Source organism: Nesoenas mayeri (genome assembly GCF_963082525.1).
Source record: "Nesoenas mayeri genome assembly, chromosome: 2".
Classification (NCBI taxonomy): domain Eukaryota; kingdom Metazoa; phylum Chordata; class Aves; order Columbiformes; family Columbidae; genus Nesoenas; species Nesoenas mayeri.
In genome coordinates this window covers 139,428,197-139,445,068 of record NC_137543.1, presented here as the reverse complement: position 1 = coordinate 139,445,068, position 16,872 = coordinate 139,428,197, and the positions used below count along the sequence as shown (strand labels likewise).

General features: G+C 42.5%; 1 protein-coding gene across 1 annotated transcript in view; it reads left to right on the top strand.

Moving 5' to 3' along the window:
• Window positions 1-143: 143 nt before the first annotated feature.
• The window catches only part of ANKIB1 (ankyrin repeat and IBR domain containing 1), a 92,021-nt gene continuing 75,292 nt past the window's right edge, over window positions 144-16,872 (top strand). The window contains exon 1 of the mRNA XM_080364285.1: window positions 144-546. The gene's annotated coding sequence lies outside the window, so the exon portion shown is untranslated. The remainder of the gene's footprint in view (window positions 547-16,872) is intronic.

The window sequence follows — 16,872 nt, the reverse complement described above, 5'->3', positions numbered from 1 at the left end:
TCCCCGCCCCGCTCCCTCCCCCGGCTCGGCGGATCCGCTTCCCGTCGGAGCCCCGCGGGCCTGGGCTGCCGATGAGTTTCCGGGTCGGCGGCCTGAACTTCTGCTGCTGCTGCCGCCGGTTGTTGACTGCGGGTGGAGAGAGACCGCGGGCAGGCGGCGGGGCGGGCCGGGAGCATGGGGCGCTGCGGGCAGGCACGGCGCCGCTGAGGTGAAGCGGCCGCTCGGGCCCGGCGAGCGCCGCCGGCAGCTGTCAGCGCCGCCGCGAGCCGCCGCCGAACAAAGGGGCAGCGAGACGGCGGCAGCCGCAACGCCCTGCGCCGGAGGGAGCCGCGCCGCCGGGCGGGCACTCCCCACCGCTTCAGCTACCGAGTGACGGCCTCGGTGCCGGCGGGCCCGAGCCCCGGCGGAGCGGGCATTCCAGAGGGCGCCGTATCTGGAGCGGAACGGGGGAGAGGGAGAGAGGAGCGGCCGCTGAGCAAATGGAGGCGCTGGGTGGCGGGCGCGGAGGCGCCGGGAAGGGCCGGGGAGAGCCCCTGTGAGGAACCGGTGAGTGCCCCGCGGCGCTGGCGGCGATCCCGGCGCCGCCCGGGGAGGCTCGGGCGGGGCTGCGGGAGGGCGAGGCGAGTCTGGCCGCGGGCGCAGTCGGGAGCCTTTGCACACCTGGGCGTCGGCAGCCCCGTCGCATCGCGGGTCAGAGAGGCCGGGAGGCTCCCCGGGAGGCGGCTCCGAGGGGGCCGCAGCTGCTCGGCGCCGCTGGCAGGTGAGGGCACCAAAGGCAAGAGCAGAGGGCAGCGCCGGCGTGCGGGTTGAACGCGGCGCAGATGATCGAGGCTGGTCGGTCCCGGGCGCGGCGGCGCTGCTGCTGTGGGAGCGAACGGGCCCCGGCGGGCAGGGGGCTGTGGGGAAGCGGCAGGCTGGGTGGTGGTGGAGGGGAGAGAGGCCGCCTCCGGGCCGGGGTCTCGCCGGGCGCCGCCGTGGCGGAGGGCGGGCGGTCTCGCCCCGAAACCAGCCGGGTGGGGGCTCGGCAGCAGCAGCAGCCCAGGGGCTGCGGGGCTGTTTCGGCCGGGATGGTCGGGAAAGTTTGGAGCTGCACGGTGACCCGGCTGCAGGTGTTGAGCTGATGCCCGCCTTGTTCGTAGCCTGGAAGTCCTGTCTGGAAGGCAAAAGGGAAAAAGTGTGAGTGGCCCGAGCGGGAGCGTGTGCTGCTGGCTGAGCCGTGACAGCGTAACCTTGCTGCCAGGCTGGGGGACACCGTCCTCAGCAGCCGGTCTCGAATTAAATCGAATGCTCACGGTCTCATGAGGGGGGTGTATGTTTCAGGAGCTTTTGTTTGTTGGGGGAGGAGGGTTGGCTTCTTTGTTTGTTTTTCCTGAGGACAAAAATACAATCTTGATACTGTGATCGTTTTACATAAGTAACAGTATTGCTTTTCCAGGCATGTCCAAACACTTACTGGAAATTTGGCAACTTTAGGAAACAAAGGAGAACCTTGATAATTCATGACTGCTCAGTCTGTCTTTTATTTACAGTTCAACTAGCATACAGAGGAAATGTGGAGTTGCAAAAACATGCTCTGCAGAGTAATACCACAGCTTAAATTGTTTGCATGGACCCCTGCATCATTACTAACCATCGTTGATTGCACTTTCTTCTTTGAGTGCATTTTGGTGCTTACCAGTTCCAGAAATGGAGTTTTAGTTGTAGACATAACACCAGTAGGTGTACTGTAATTTAAGTACATTCTCTGAAGAGAGAGACCACTTGGGAGAGAATTATTAGCTGTAGAGGTTAGCAATGAGACTGTGTCTTCCTTACACATATGGGTGTTTTATTGTTACTTTAATCTCTTTGATTTTTCAATACGAAGTGTAGTGGATTAATTTCTCTTTAATCTTTCTTGGGTATGGGAGAGAAATACTTTTATTCCTTGGATAAAAAGAAGGCTTTAGTTATATCAAAGCAACAACATTTTTCAACTTATAAGTACATGTGGCTTACTTAGTTGAGGTATCTACGCAGAAGTGAAATGGTAGAATTTACAGCAACTTTTTTCCTGGATATGGAAAGAGTAATGGCTGCCCTTACAAGCAACAGACCAAATTACAGAAGAGGCTTCTGAAAGCGTTAATTCCAAGAATTTCTGTGGTCCTGTAATCAAGCAATTCCTTCTTTAACAAAATTTAGATTAGTCCTTAAACAAAATAATAAAATATTTTAATAATTCAATACATTATTCCTGAGTAAAAATATTACTAGAAATCTACTGAAAAGCGAAACAATGTTGGTGGTGCCCTGTCTTCATTTATATATATGCATCAGCAGAATATTATGAATGAAAATTAATTTTAAAAAGAAAAATAAAAAACAACGAAAAGAACAACAGTGGCACTATTGTAATAATAATAGTATCTGTAGCCAAAAGACAAAAATTGGGTTTTATGCAGTCCCTCTAATTTTTACTTGTACCATACACATCTAGATAGGACTAGGTGTACACGTATGTAAGTACGTGATTAGGCTTATTAAAAAACATGGAGCTTTCTAGACATAGCTATATATTGTATATAAGTTTACGTGTATCTTTTTGTTAGATGTTCCTGTCAGGCATATACACTCCAGGAAAACAGAGGATACTAAACATGTACATTTAAAAGGGAATGCCTTCTACAGCTGTCAGCTTTTGTTCAATGGAGCAACTATAAAAAAATGGGTTGTGAAAATGTCAGTATGTCTTTGTTCACTGTGTAGGACCTTGTGAACACTATGGCTGATTTAATCAGTCCTGAGCAGTTTCTCACCCACTGATCTGTGACACTTCTGCTATGATTGATTAGCATTACATTGCTTTTTGTTTCAGTAATATAGCTTTGTCTATTAATTGTTAACTAGTTTGGTTTGTGGTGATTTTTTTTTTTTTTAAGTGGGGTGGGGCTCTTTAAGTATTTTGTCTGTATTTTAGGTTTTTATTGTTGGGTTTTGTTTGGGGTTTTTTGATCTATGTGTGGTTTGCAGATTTTGTTTGTTTTAGCTTTGCTGTTTAGATGTCATGTAGCTACCATTACCTGACTAGTTAACTTCACCTTGGAATCTGAAAACTTGACCATGTTACTATGTGCAGCTGTCACTGCTGAAGTTTTGTTGCCTTTGCTAAGGTGACTCATGCCAGTAAGAAAGAAAATTGGGAAGCTGGAGGTTACAAATCCGTGTGCTGAAACAGTTAGGTTTCTAATCACATTATTGTATTTGCATCATTGATAATGATACATAGCAAACAGAGATCTGTTTTGCTTGAAGAGCAGCCTTGTGGAAATTCTGAAATGTTTAAAATGACAGGGAAAGTTGGGTTTTCAACACCATCATCATCAAACAAGACTTACTGCTTATCCTCCCAAACTACATCACATACCTTCCCATGGAGCATTATTGAAATCACCCATACATGTAAATTTTAGGGACAAATGATATTTCATGCAAGATTACATGACATTAAAAGTGCAAGCTGGAGAAATCTACCTAATGTCTAAAACTTGCTAGTTTTCTTCAGAACCACTAAATATCTGCCAGATTTAAAGTTGAACCAGTAAGAATAGTCTTTGTTTGCTGTTGTGGAAGGCCAAGCACAAGGCCCTGCACCTTGGGCAATCCCCAATATCAATACGGGCTGGGGATTGAGGGCAGCCCTGCAGAGAAGGACTTGAAGATAGTCCTGGACAAAAAATTGGACATGAACTGTCAATGTGCTCTTACAGCCCGGAAAGCCCACCGTATGCTGTATAGAAAGGAGATTGGGCAGCAGGTCAAGGGGGGGCGATTCTGCTCCTCTACTCAGCTCTGGTGAGGTCCCACCTGGAGTCCTGCATCCAGCTCTGGGGCCCTCAATATAAAAAGGACATGGACCTGTTGGAGACGTTCCAGAGGAGGGCCATGAAAATTATCAGGGAACTGGTACACCTCTTCTATGAAGAAAGAATAAGAGAGTTGGGGTTGTTCAGCCTGGAGAAGAGAAGGCTTCAGGGAGACATTGTTGAAGCCTTTCACTGTACAAAGGGGGCTTACAAGAAACACAGAGAGACACTTCTTACCAGGGCCTCTAGTTACAGGACCAGGATCAGAGCTTTTAAACTGAAAGAGATTTAAGATTTAGATAAAAGATTTAGATTGGAAATAAGGAAGATGGTGAAACACTGGAACAGGTTACCCAGAGAAGTTGTGGATGCCCCATGATTAGAAGTTCAAGGTCAGTCTGGACAAGGCTTTGAGCAACCTGACCTACTGAAAGATGTGCTTGCCCATAGTAAGAGGGTTGGATGTGATGCTAAGTAAAGCAACAGCAGAATATCTTCAGTTTCTTAGTCCAAAAATCACCTTGGAGAAAGACAGATACTAATCAATTGCTTTGTCTCTCTCTCTTTTTTTTTTTTTAATGTTTTCTGAATTTCCTTTACTCTCTGTGCTTTGTTAGCAGTACAGTCCTTACTTCCTGCTTCGTTTTTACTCTCACATACCTTAGATTGTACTAGAAAAATAGAATGTAGAGATTTGTCTGTTAAATCAGCCAGGGTTTCCTCTTACTGGTGTGCAGAGGTGGTCTGAGGGAGTCCTTGCTATTTCTCCAATCTTCTTCCTGTATTCTTGCTTTTAGTAATGAAAGTACTTTTCGGAAGTTGCAGACATCTCATATATTATATAAACATTTCAAATTCACATTTATGTGCATCCTTAACTCTCCTGTTTTCCAAACAAGAGAATCATAATGTTTTTAAATCAGACAAATGCTTTTTTTGACCTAAGCTAATTTGTAGTACTACCAGTATCCTTGAATTTTCTTCAAGGGGTTTTGTTGGAGTTGCTTAAGAGGTGTTTTCATTTAGTGGTTTTGCTTTGATTTATATTTTGAAGTACATAAATTCTGAAGTCTGACTGTAAATGATAATTGCGGTAAAAATACGGCAGCAGGCCATAAATGGATTACTGCAGGGAAAGAGAAGGAGCTCTGTGCTGAATGCCTGGGATCCTCCCTGTCCTGGGCAGCTTTACAGAGCAGCTGCGTGACAGCATTGTCTGTAGAGTTCCTTTGTAACTTTTCTTGTTCATTTCTGCACTCACAAGGAAGACAAGGTGCCAAAATGAATTTTCTAAATCTAAGTTTTATGTTGGCACATAAACTTGTACCTGGGAATCAATGTTTGTACAGTAATGTTAGTCTTTGACAAGAAGTGTGTAGTTTAGATATTACATCATGGCAACTGAGGCAATGTGTTATTAGTTACATGTAAAATAGCTCTTTTGTGCAGGCTTCTATGTTGGAGAAAACTTACTAAATCTCTTAGGGGTTTTCCCTACCTAAGGGAGTTTCCCAGTGGCTTGTGGTTACCATTTTGACGCATGTAAAGAACTTACAGCACACATGATATAGAGAATTTCCTATCCTCTCGCTGCCTGGCTGAACACAGTGACTTAAGGGATAGGAGGGAATGGTGGCAAGTTCCTGCATGTCACAGCAGGTGTGTCTCCTCCATGACCACCCCACCTTCCCAGGTGCCCTTGTAGAAGAGGTATGAGGCTCTCCAAGTGGAACTGAACAGTAATGAGAATGATGGTTCATCTAGCTTGGAGGTGTTGCCAAGGTTAAGTCAGCCTACATCCTGGGTGTAAAGTGCTCCCATGAAGAAAAAAACACAGATCGTAGTCATAGGAGGCTCCCTTCTGAAGGGGAAAAAAAGACCAAATATGCAGACTGGACCCACTTCTTAAGAAGTCTGCTGCCTCCCTGGGGCCTGGGTTAAAGATGTAAAGATGTGAAGAGAAAGCTTCCTATCCTAGTACAGCCCCTAGATTATTATCCATTGATTCTTTTTGTTCTTGTGTTTTGTTTTGTTTTGTTTTTTTTCTGGTAGGCAGCAATGAAGTTGCAACAAGAAGTCTAAGGGCAATTGAGAGACTTCACGGCCTTGGGATGGTTGTTTATTGGATCAGGAGTACGAGTAATGTTCTTCTCTATCCTTCCGATTGCAGGGAATGATGAGGGAAGAAGTAGGAAGATCCAGCAGATCAATACCTGGCTCCAAGCCTGTTGTCACTGTCAGGTGACACCAGGCCTGCTGATGACAGCGGGAGCACACCTGTCTCAAAGGGGAAAAAGGATCTTTGCACAGAAGTTATCAGGGCTCACTGAAAGAGCTTTAAACTAGATTTGAAGGGGCAAAAGGATAAAACCAGGCTTGCTGGAGATGAGCATGGGGACAGCATGCCAGCGTTGATGTGCTAGCGAGGTTGTTCAATCTGCCATCTCACTGGAGGTAGGTGCTGGAGATCCATGCAGCAGCAAAGACGCAAGGATTATTAATGTTTTAGAAACCATGGATGCACCTGAGAATGGTCACGTAGGAATTAGAGCTTCTTCTCCCAAAAAGGTGATGGGATCAATAGCCCAGCTGGTGCATCTACACCAATGCACGCAGTATGGGCAACAAACAGGAGGAGCTGGAAGCCATCGTGAAGCAGGAAAACTATGATATAGTTGCCATCACAGGAACAGAAGTGGTGGGGTAGCCCTGGGTGTTAGGGAGTGTTCTGACTGTCTGGAGCTTAATAACGGTGATGATAGAGTCAAGTGTTTATGGGTAAGAACCAGGGGGAAGGTCAACAAGGCAGATATCCTGATGGGAGTCTGTTACAGACCACACAGCCAGGATGAAGAGGCAGACAAAATATTCTATAAGCAGCTGGGAGAAGTCTCATGATCTCTAGCCCATGTTCTTGTGGGGGAGCACAACTTATCAGATGTCTGCTGGAAATACAATGCAGTGGAGAGGAAACAGTCTAGGAGGTTCCTGGACTGTATGGAGGACAACTTCCTGACACAGCAGATCAGCAAGCCAACTAGGGAAGGCACCCCACTGGATCTGTTGTTTGAAAATAGAGAATGACCTGTGGGATGTGATAGTTGAAGGTCACCTTGGGCATAGTGATCACAAAGTGAGAAGAGTTTTCAATTCTTGGAGAAGTAAGGAGCGGGGTCAGCAGAACTGCTGCCTTGGACTTCCAGAGGACAAACTTGCTTAGGAGCCAGGTTGACAGAGTCCCTTGGGAGGCAGCTCTGAAGGGCAAAGGAGTCTAGGAAGGCTGGAGGTTCTTCAAGAAGGAGATTGAGTGTACCTTCACTAAGTTTGCAGACAACACCAAGTTGGATGGGACTGTTGGTCTCCTTGAGGGTAGGAAGGGTCTACAGAGGAATCTGGACCAGCTGGATCAATGGGCCAGTTGCATGAGATTCAACAGGGCCAAGTGCTGGGTCCTGCACTTCGGTCACAACAACCCCAGGCAGCACTACAGGCTTGGGGAAGAGTGGCTGGAAAGCTGCCTGGCAGAAAAAGACTTGGAGGAGTTGATTGACAGTCAGCTGGACATGAGCCAGCAGTGTCCCCAGGGGGCCAAGAAGGCCAACAGTATCCTGGCTTGTATCAGGAATAGTGCAGCCAGCAGGATTAGGAAATGATCGCCCCCTGTACTCAACACTGGTGAGGCCTCACCTCAAATCCTGTGTTCAGTTTTGGTCCCTTCGCTACAGGAAAGACATTGAGGTGCTGGAGAGAGTGCAGAGAAGTGCAGTGAAGTTGGTGAAGGGTCTGGAGCACAAGTCTGATGATGAGCGGCTGAGGGAACTGGGGCTGTTTAGCCTGGAGAAAAGGAGGCTGAGGGGAAACCTCCTTGCTCTCTACAGGTATCTGAAAGAAGGCTGTAGCACGCAGGGGGTTGGTCTGTTTTCCCAACTAACAAACAATAGGGCAAGGAAGTGGTCTCAAGTTTTGCCAGGGGAGGTTTAGATTGGATATCAGAAGAAACTTCTTCACTGAAAGGGTTGTCAGGCATTTGAATAGGCTGCCCAGGCAAGTGGTGGAGTCACCGGCCCTGGAGGAGTTTAAAAGACACGTAGATGTGGAGCCTAGGGACGTGATTTAGGGGTGGACTTGGCCAGTGCTAGGCTGACAGTTGGACCTGATGATCCTAAAGGTCTTTTGCAACCTAAATGATTCTGTGGTCCTCACTTCTGTGGTGTAGTTTGCTGTGCTATGTAGCATTCCAGGACACAGAATCTTAGTTACTGGCTGCTACATCTGTATATCTCATTGCTGCATTTAGATTTTCCTTTCCTCTCCAACAAAAATAACAACAAAAATACATATTCAGTTTTGACATATGCTTTTATTGTGAAAATAGCACCCCAAAAGCATACAAGTAATTAAACAAACCAAAAAAGCTTTAGGAAATACTGCAGTCACCAATTTGCATGGAAGAGGACTGTCATGTGCTAGCCAAATGGTATATATTCATTTTAAAGGAGTATTTTTAAACTGCTGTGAACACTTAGTCCTTGCTTTATAATAAAGGCTGTGGTCAAAAATACGGTCTAGGCATTTCCAAGTCACTGTGGTATTTTGAGTGAGTTCTTAAGTTTGCTGGAATGATCTGAACTATTCCATTTATAATTACAGTTGGCAATCTGTAAGGCATAGGCATATCCCTCTCTCACTTTACTGTCCTGAAACAAAACACAGTTTAGAGGAAAAGATCAAGAATGGTCAATTTCTGGACCATACTGGAAGAACTTTCTAGTGACTAGTCAATAGGCTTTGTAAACCAAAAGAGCCTAAAGAGGGTTGTTTTGCCATCAAAGGCACCAATTGCTTGTAGGTTGTTCTGTCTACTAAGCAAGAAAGTAAATCACCTCTTGTATACCTCCTACATGTAACTTTAAGAAATGCTTGTAATTTTGGGCCATTTTTCTGTAATGTGGAGTAAGTTCTTATATTAAAGTGTGGAGGATTTTTTCAGGAGTCCTTAGAAGTAGGAAGATAATAAATGCTTATTAAAGAAAAGGTCCATTGCTTGTTCTCAAATTCTGGGTTAATTTAAGGTACTAAAATACATTTCATGAAGGCAGATTTTTTTTTCTTCTCCATGTAGTATATTTAAATCTGAGGCATTTAAATCCTTTTCTGTTTATGCAAGTTAACAAAAGTATAATGTAACCAATAAGAGGTTTATTTATATCCTTGAACCATGATGGCTGCTGCTGTTGAGGTTTGTGTTGTTTCTTTTCTATACAGTATCTCTGCTATACCTTGTAGTAGCTGTTCTATCTTACTGTTGTGTTGGTGTTTCCTCTGTACTTATTTATATGGCATTCTAGCTTCTGAATATTTGTTCTTATTTTTCTCGCTTTCCTTCTTTCTGTCCTTTCCACTTTTATTTTTCTGATTATTTTTTTGTGTTTCATTGTTGTACCTCTGGAAGCAAAATTTATTTCTTCTGTTGACAACATGAATGGCTTGTAGCTTTGATCTGCTCTTGCAGAACATTTGTATGGAGTCAGGATTGTCTTCAGCAGCATCTGCTGTGATAATGGTTGATATGCTGTGTTATATTTACCTGACACTTCTGTCTCATGAAGTTAATTGGATGGGTGACACCTTTTCAGACACACTGTGGTGCGGCATGTTGTTTGGTGGAGTTTGTTTGTTTGGTTTTGATCACCATCAATGATTTAACACTTAATTGCAAACAGAAATTCTAAAGAGTTCTTGGCAGATGAAAACATAAAGAGAGACACATAGTCTAGCAAGAAGTAAGATAAACTAAGGGAAAACTAAGTCAAGTTGGCAAGTTTTTATGTGAAAGCCAACCTGAATTAAGATCTACCTGTAATTCACTAGATGATGTCAGCCAGAGGTAACCTGTGAGAGAACTTATTTGAAAAATAATATTAATGAAAGGATGACTGCAGCTAATTGTGAAAATTCTTATGTGGTTTAATTCTGTGGTAATTGTCTTGGACAGTTAAAAATACTGACTTTTGTAAAATGTGCTATGGGAGTGTTGGTGATCTCTCTCTTCCTACTCCCTCTTATATACAGATACAGCTTCAGAACTTTCAAAACTATTTCTGGGAAAGTATGCTTAAAGTTAACATATATAATGCTAACTATGTATATACCAATGGCATATTTCTTGACTGTTTTACATACTCTTATGTACTCTGCATGCATTTGCAGTTAAATGTAAATGTAAGCTGGAAACTGATTTTCTGCCCCAAGTACTTAACCTCATGATCACTCTTCTTGGAATTTAGCATAGAAAAGAATTAGATTTTCCTAGTTAATAAATATAATTCTGCTTTACAAATGGGTCCTGCTTGTTCTTATAACAGGTACTTTAAGGGACCATAGGAACATCATGTCCTGTTTGCATGCAGCTAATTTTGGTCCTGATTGTAAATTACTACAAATGAAATAACTTAATGGATAAAATTGGATTTGGTATATTTATTAGTTTGAGCTGTGTTTGCAGTCCACTTAAGATCTCCTCTTCAAGGAACTTTCACAGATGTTAATTGGGGTAGCAGTCTCCTGCCCCTTTTATTTCAAATGGATTCCTAATAAGAATTTTGAAGGTAAAGTTAAATATGGTATATTTCTATCAAAGCTTTTGTGTAGAAACTCAAAATCTTATTGTATCAAAAAGCAAGAGTTTATTTTTTAGGTTTCACAGGTGAAGCACTGATAATGATAATAATGATACATGAAATTTTTCCTGTGATGAAGCAGCCTTTTGGAGAAATAGCTGAAAAAATACACTAAAAGATCATGATGTATACTTGTCTGACTTGTCTGGTTTTCTGCACTACTGTTGTGTTAAATACTGATTTCTCTGTACTAATGGTTTGATTGTTACTGTATTGCTGTGGTATGCAGTTTTGTATTTTTATTTGTATTTTTATTAGCTACTATGTATGTGAGATATAAAAATAATATAAGCAAGGCTGGATGCACATCAGGACTAATTTTCAGCAGTAGCAATCTGTAAGTGCTGTTGCGATAGAATTTTCCGCTGAAACATTCTTTTTCTTATTACCTTACCTGTGTAAATTACTTGCAGGATTCTTACTTTTTTAGTTTTCTTTTTTTTTAAACCCAGGTGGCTCTGCTGTGTTTTAGAGCTCTATGCAGCTGGGGAACAAGCAAATGTATTGATCTCCAGTTAACTCTCTGTTCTGTTGAAAGACTACAGATAGATGTGTAGAAATGTCCTGATAGAGCAGAGCCCAGAAAATTTCTTGTTAATCTATCAAAATGGTGAATGTCATCAATGTCTTGAAGGAACTGCAAGAGTGTGTAGCTACTAAACTGTGAAGACCAAAGTTCTGGCTGTGCTAGTAATGTAGGTTATACTTCTTTAAAATTTTAAAGAATTTTTATTACTGATGCTGTTTCATTTGCATTCGCTAAATAGTTGAAATTATCTCTGTACCTGTAAGGTGAGGATTTTGATATTTTAAAGCTCAGATCTTGAGACAAAGCTATATAGCAGACTTCATTATAGCAAAATATCTCTTTTTCAGCAATGATCCAACGCATTTACTCTGTAGAAATATTTCTGCCACAAAACCGTGATACCAAATAATCTAGGCCTATGCAGCATTGCGAGTTATATACAATTCTAAGAGAAAGCATTTGTTCTTTGTGAAAGAACTCGGATGACTTGCATTCCCCGAAAGCTTGTGTATGAGGTATGCAGTCCTGAGCCATTACTAACAGCTCTCTGTGGATTAGTGCAGTGCAGATGTACAATGGCCCTTAATTTAGGCCCTTCCCCTGACTTATTGAGAGTCACTGACATACGTGCTTTATGTATTTAGCTCTCTGCATTTAGAAGGATGTGTTGGAGAGAAGTCTTTCATTGGAGCTTTTTCAATGAGTCACCAAGTGCAAACTGCCCATTAAAAAAAAAAACCCACACCACCACGAAGAGGCTTTATTTGGTGGTGTGTATACTGAAATATAAGTTCTCTGAAACGTCACATTTACCAACCTGTTAATTACTTAAACTACATGGAAGTTTTTTATCCTTTTCAGGATGTGATGATTAGTATTCTGTAAGATTAAATAGTGCAGTTTTGCATTTATAATCTTCATTAACTCCCTGGATGAGGCAAAGGAATGCACCGTCAGCAAGCTGGTGGCTGACACCAAGTTGTGTGTGCCGGAGGGCAGGGCTGCGCTTCTGAGGGACCTCGACAGACTGGAGACATGGGCTGGCAAAAACTTCATGGTGTTCAACAGCATCTGAGAATTGAAACATAATAACCCTCTGCAGTAGTAGAGGCTGGGAACTGATGGCTGGAAAGCTGCATTGGATGCTTCCACATTGCAAATGACATCTCTTTCCTGGTGGACACCAAGTTGAAAGTGAGTCAGCAGTGTGCCTTTGCTTAGCGAGAACGAAGCCAGTAGCTGAGACAAGTGATTATTTCTGTCTGCTTGACGCTTGTGGGACTGCATCTGAGACAGTGTCTGGTTTTGCACTCCCCTATATAGGAAAGCTGCTAACACAATAGAGCAGGTCTAGAGGAAGGCTGTAAAAATAATTAGGGGTCAGGAGCACATCATGTGAAAAGAGAAGCTGGAAGAGCTGTGTGTCCTCTGTGTTCGGAGAAGACTAGGGGCGGGATCTTGTTTTCAATTAATGGGTGGGTACAGAGAAGACAGAACCAGACTGTTCTTGGAGGAGCTGGGTGACCTGGCCAGCGGCAATGGACAAGGTTCCAGCAAGGGATGTTTCAACTAGACGTTAGGAAAAGATTTACACTGTGAAGGTGGTCAGATGCTGGGACAAGTTACTCCGAGAGCCTATGGGACCTCCATCCTTGGAGATACTCTGAACTTAATTGGAACAGCCTTGGGCAGCCTTTGAGGCTTTGAAAATTGCCCTGGGTAGGGGACTGAAGCAGCTGACTTCCAGAAGTTCCTTCCAATGTAAGTAAGTGCTTGTTCCCCATCAGGTGATGTGGTTGCACAACCATTTTTCTCTCTCCTCTGCATACAGCTGGTCTGTCCCAGCTGAAGCACGTGGCTCAGAGGGCTGTGGAGCTTCCTAGGAGGGAACAATATGATTATCTTATGTAGATTCTACTATACAGCTCAAATGCTGCTTTTTAGCCTGACTTCTGGGTAGACAAAGATTTGGAGTGATTAATGCTTTGAAATATCATATGTCTGTAATGAAATAGACTAATCCTGAATGAGGTGTCTTTTCCTAGAGGTTTGTATTTTAAATAATTTTGAGTCGTTTTTTCTGTAATATCACTTTAAAAAACTTTCCTGCTATTCAGAAGTAGCCTGATGTATTGTGCATCCTTTGAAGCAATGAAATAAATGTATAACTGTAATTGGAATACAGGTTTGTTCTGTTTTCATTTGTTGAGGCTGAGGTTTTGGTTTTTGTGTTGTTTTGTTTGACTGTTGTTTTGCTTTGTTTTCAAATTCATAAATCCAGACTTTCTCATAAGCAAGCTGCCTGAGGTTTATACTTATTTACCTAATAAAGGAATAGAAAGTTAAATTCCTTTGTCTGGAATAGGAGTTAGACAGGCAGCATGTTCTAGTATAAAATACTTTGTTGTAATGTTTAATTAAAAAGATAATTTGAAGGTTTTGGTCTCTTTGTTACCCTGGATGGTATTACAATGTAATATAAGCAAACCTGAATAACACAGTCACATAATTTCACTGTAAAGGCAATGTAGAGTGGCTATTAATTTGGTCTTTATTTCATAGAAATAGCTCATACTGAAGTTAAAAGGTAAATTCAGAAATCCTGTTGATTTTTTGTTTTGTTTTTTTTCATGTTATTCCTATTATATCTACAATGAGTGAGGAATCAGTATGGATTGATTTTAAAATCAATTTTTAAGAATGTGATCAGTGTCATTTGTTATTTTGCAAATATACAAAGGTTCTCAATCTTAACATCTGCTGACGAGTGTGAGGGAAGAAATCCTAACCCCCAAAATCGTGTATTTCCTGGGAACAACTTCTGTACAAATTATACAATTTCTAGTAAAACTGGACAGTGTTTTCTGTGTGTCCACAGCACGTTTTAGCTTCTTCAAAGTAATGACGACATGGAGATCAAAGCAGACTGGGTTAGTGCTAAATGGAGTTGTTAAAAAAAGTTTCTTTTTGAAGCTTAAAACCTCAGTATAAGCTTAAAACAAAAAAATATTCCCAAACCAGTTTGCCCATGGCTTACTGTGCGAATAAATTCTTTCACATTCCTAAAGGCAGACAGTCCACCCTAATAGTGCTTTGCTTTGGCTGTTGTATATGTTGTTTTCCCCAGTATGGCCTGGGTCTCTGTACTCTGTCTGATGATTCTTGTCCTTTCCAAACTGCCCACCCAGCTGCTGGATCCAAACAGTTCTGAGTGCACCCAAAAAATGTTCCGATGCAGTAATTGTATTTTGTGGCCCCATTTCCCTACAACTGAGGATGCTTCTAAGAAAGAATCTTTTTATATTTAAATGTGTTGCATTCTTAAAAATGGAAGATACTTTATAATTTGTCCACTTAGAAATGAAAACCTGAGAATAGAATTCTGCTTTCAAAACTGATTCAATGGGACATGGGACTGTAAAATGCAGTTTTGTTTTTTTTTTTAAATACAATTTGCTGTTCTAATTGATTAAGGGAATAAGATTTCCATGTTACACAGGCACTTGATTGCATCCTGAAAATGAGCAAGCTAGTGAATAGGTGGATGTGCCTTTTAGAATAGGTGGTTCCAGCATCTCTGATTCTCAGAACATTCCAGCCTTGTGCAATTCTGCTGCAGTATGATATGTTTTCATACAAACCACCATCTGAAAAGGGGGCCTTTTGTATTTATTTCATCTCTTTATATGTATATTTTTTGTTATTGTATATTGTTTGTCATGGGTGTTTTTAAAGCTGCTAGGTGCTTGCTTCAGAGATGCTTCTTTCACTGAAATACAAATATTGTTCCATTTCTGTCATTTCTTGTCTGTTGCTGATTTTTCCCTTTTAAATCTTCTAGAGAGTAGTTTAAAACAATTAGAACATACTTCTTGCTATTCAGAATGTTATACGAGTACACAGGGTGTCACCAGAATAGATTTTTAAAGCTGTTTGTGCCTGTTGAAATTTACAGAACACTGTAAGACTTAAATCCTCTAATGAATACCTCAACGCCATTGATAAAGTATTGTTGTTTCTGCATATCCACCAGCAAGTGAAAATCTGGTCCATGGATTGTTCTCCAACAAGTTTATTATGAAATATGATGCAATAGGATATGCAGTAAAGGAGGGAAGGAAGCGATGACTGTTTTTAAACATCACCCTTTCCCAAAAGTGCAAATGGATAGGTACTACATCAGGCATCTTTGTTGTTTTTTTTTTCCCCTTTCCTGCTTAAGGCTGTTCAGAAAGTTTGTGCCAACTTAGTAGAGTTTGTTCTCGCCGGAGTCCTGCTGTGCCTCCTGCAGCTAAACCAGACACCTTTTACCAGTATCTTCTTGCCCCACTCCTGCTTTTTGACTCTTGGAGTATCAGAACTTGGACATGTTTGCCCTCTAGTAAATGCAAGCCCAGCTCTATGTGTTTACTGCCTGTTGGACAGAGTTTTTAGTTGTTTTTCCACCTAGGCCTTGCTTGCCTAGTATCAGGCACTGGAATAGTTGCTGCTGCTATTAACAATCATCTGGTTTTTTTACATAATGAGATTAAAACTGGACTCAGACACAAGTACCAGCTCTGCTGGCATTTTTGGAAAGGGGTAGGCTGGAGTTGGGAGTTTGCATCCTGGTGGAGTTTGATGCTCCCTGGTATACCATGGGTGCTTACAAGTTTGGGTGCAGACAACAGCAGCCAGTGCTGCTCTGGTGCTGTACTGCCTGCTCTGTACCTGCAGTCATCCACTCCATGCGCCTGCATCCTTCAGTCCGTGTTCCATCCACCACCCCCTCCCGAATGCACTGCCACTCTCAGCCTTGTGGCTGATAATATAAAGCTGGGCTACAGGAGAAATTTCCTGAAAGCTGTTCTGACTTAACTAGTGGAGTGGTGCTGGTGTACTCCTGCCTTGCACACAAACTGTGGGCTTTGCACAGTGAGCACATTGCTGGTTTTCTGCTTTTGCCTGCACTTCAGTTTGAACAAGCACTGTTATGAAAGTATTTCCACTCTTTACAGTATGTGCTGATACAAATAATCCTGCCTCCCTGTCACTGCTGCCATGCTCTGGCTGTTTGGACCATCAGCATCCCAGAAGAAAACGCAAAAGAGGGACTGGATATGAGTTATAGGTATTCAGTTTCTCAGTGCAGTCACAAAGGCACGTGCCAGCACAAAACAAGGGAAAGTGCGGGAATATGGACGAGCAGGAGGGGTGGATCAGAAACAGAAAGGGCAGGATCAGCTCTGGTGTCAATTCAAACCGCTTTAGAAACTACAGCCTAAGTTTCTCAAACAACATTAGCATCGTAAAGATAATTTAGGCAGATTTCCAGCCTGCTAAGTGCATGATTCATAATAACTATAAAAATTACTTTATAATTTTTAAAGCTTTCAGGGAAGTCTGGTAGAGGTCACACACTGATCCAGGCAATGATAACAGGGAACTGGACCTGCAGGAGGAGAACAACACAAGACAGGAACAAAAGGTGCAGGGGAAAAAGAAATGCACTTCTTTGTTGTTTTGTTGTTTGTTTTTGAGGGGGGATTCTGTTACAGTGCCATTTACTTTACAAGCAGGAAGAACTATTTTTAAATAAGTGCCTGTGTGTTACAGTGGCACTGGGACAAGTTTTTTCGTAAAGCACTAGGGATTCCTGAGCATCACAAATCTGTGAGCTGCTGAAACTAATACAGCTGGTTCTCAGGGCTTATGTCTCATCTACCACTGCTTGCTTTTGCTCCCACAGATCTGGGCAATGCAACTGGCAGTGGGATTTTTCTTCTAGCAAACTGTATTCCTGGACTTCTGTCTCACTTTCAGGCAGGCAAATACAAGA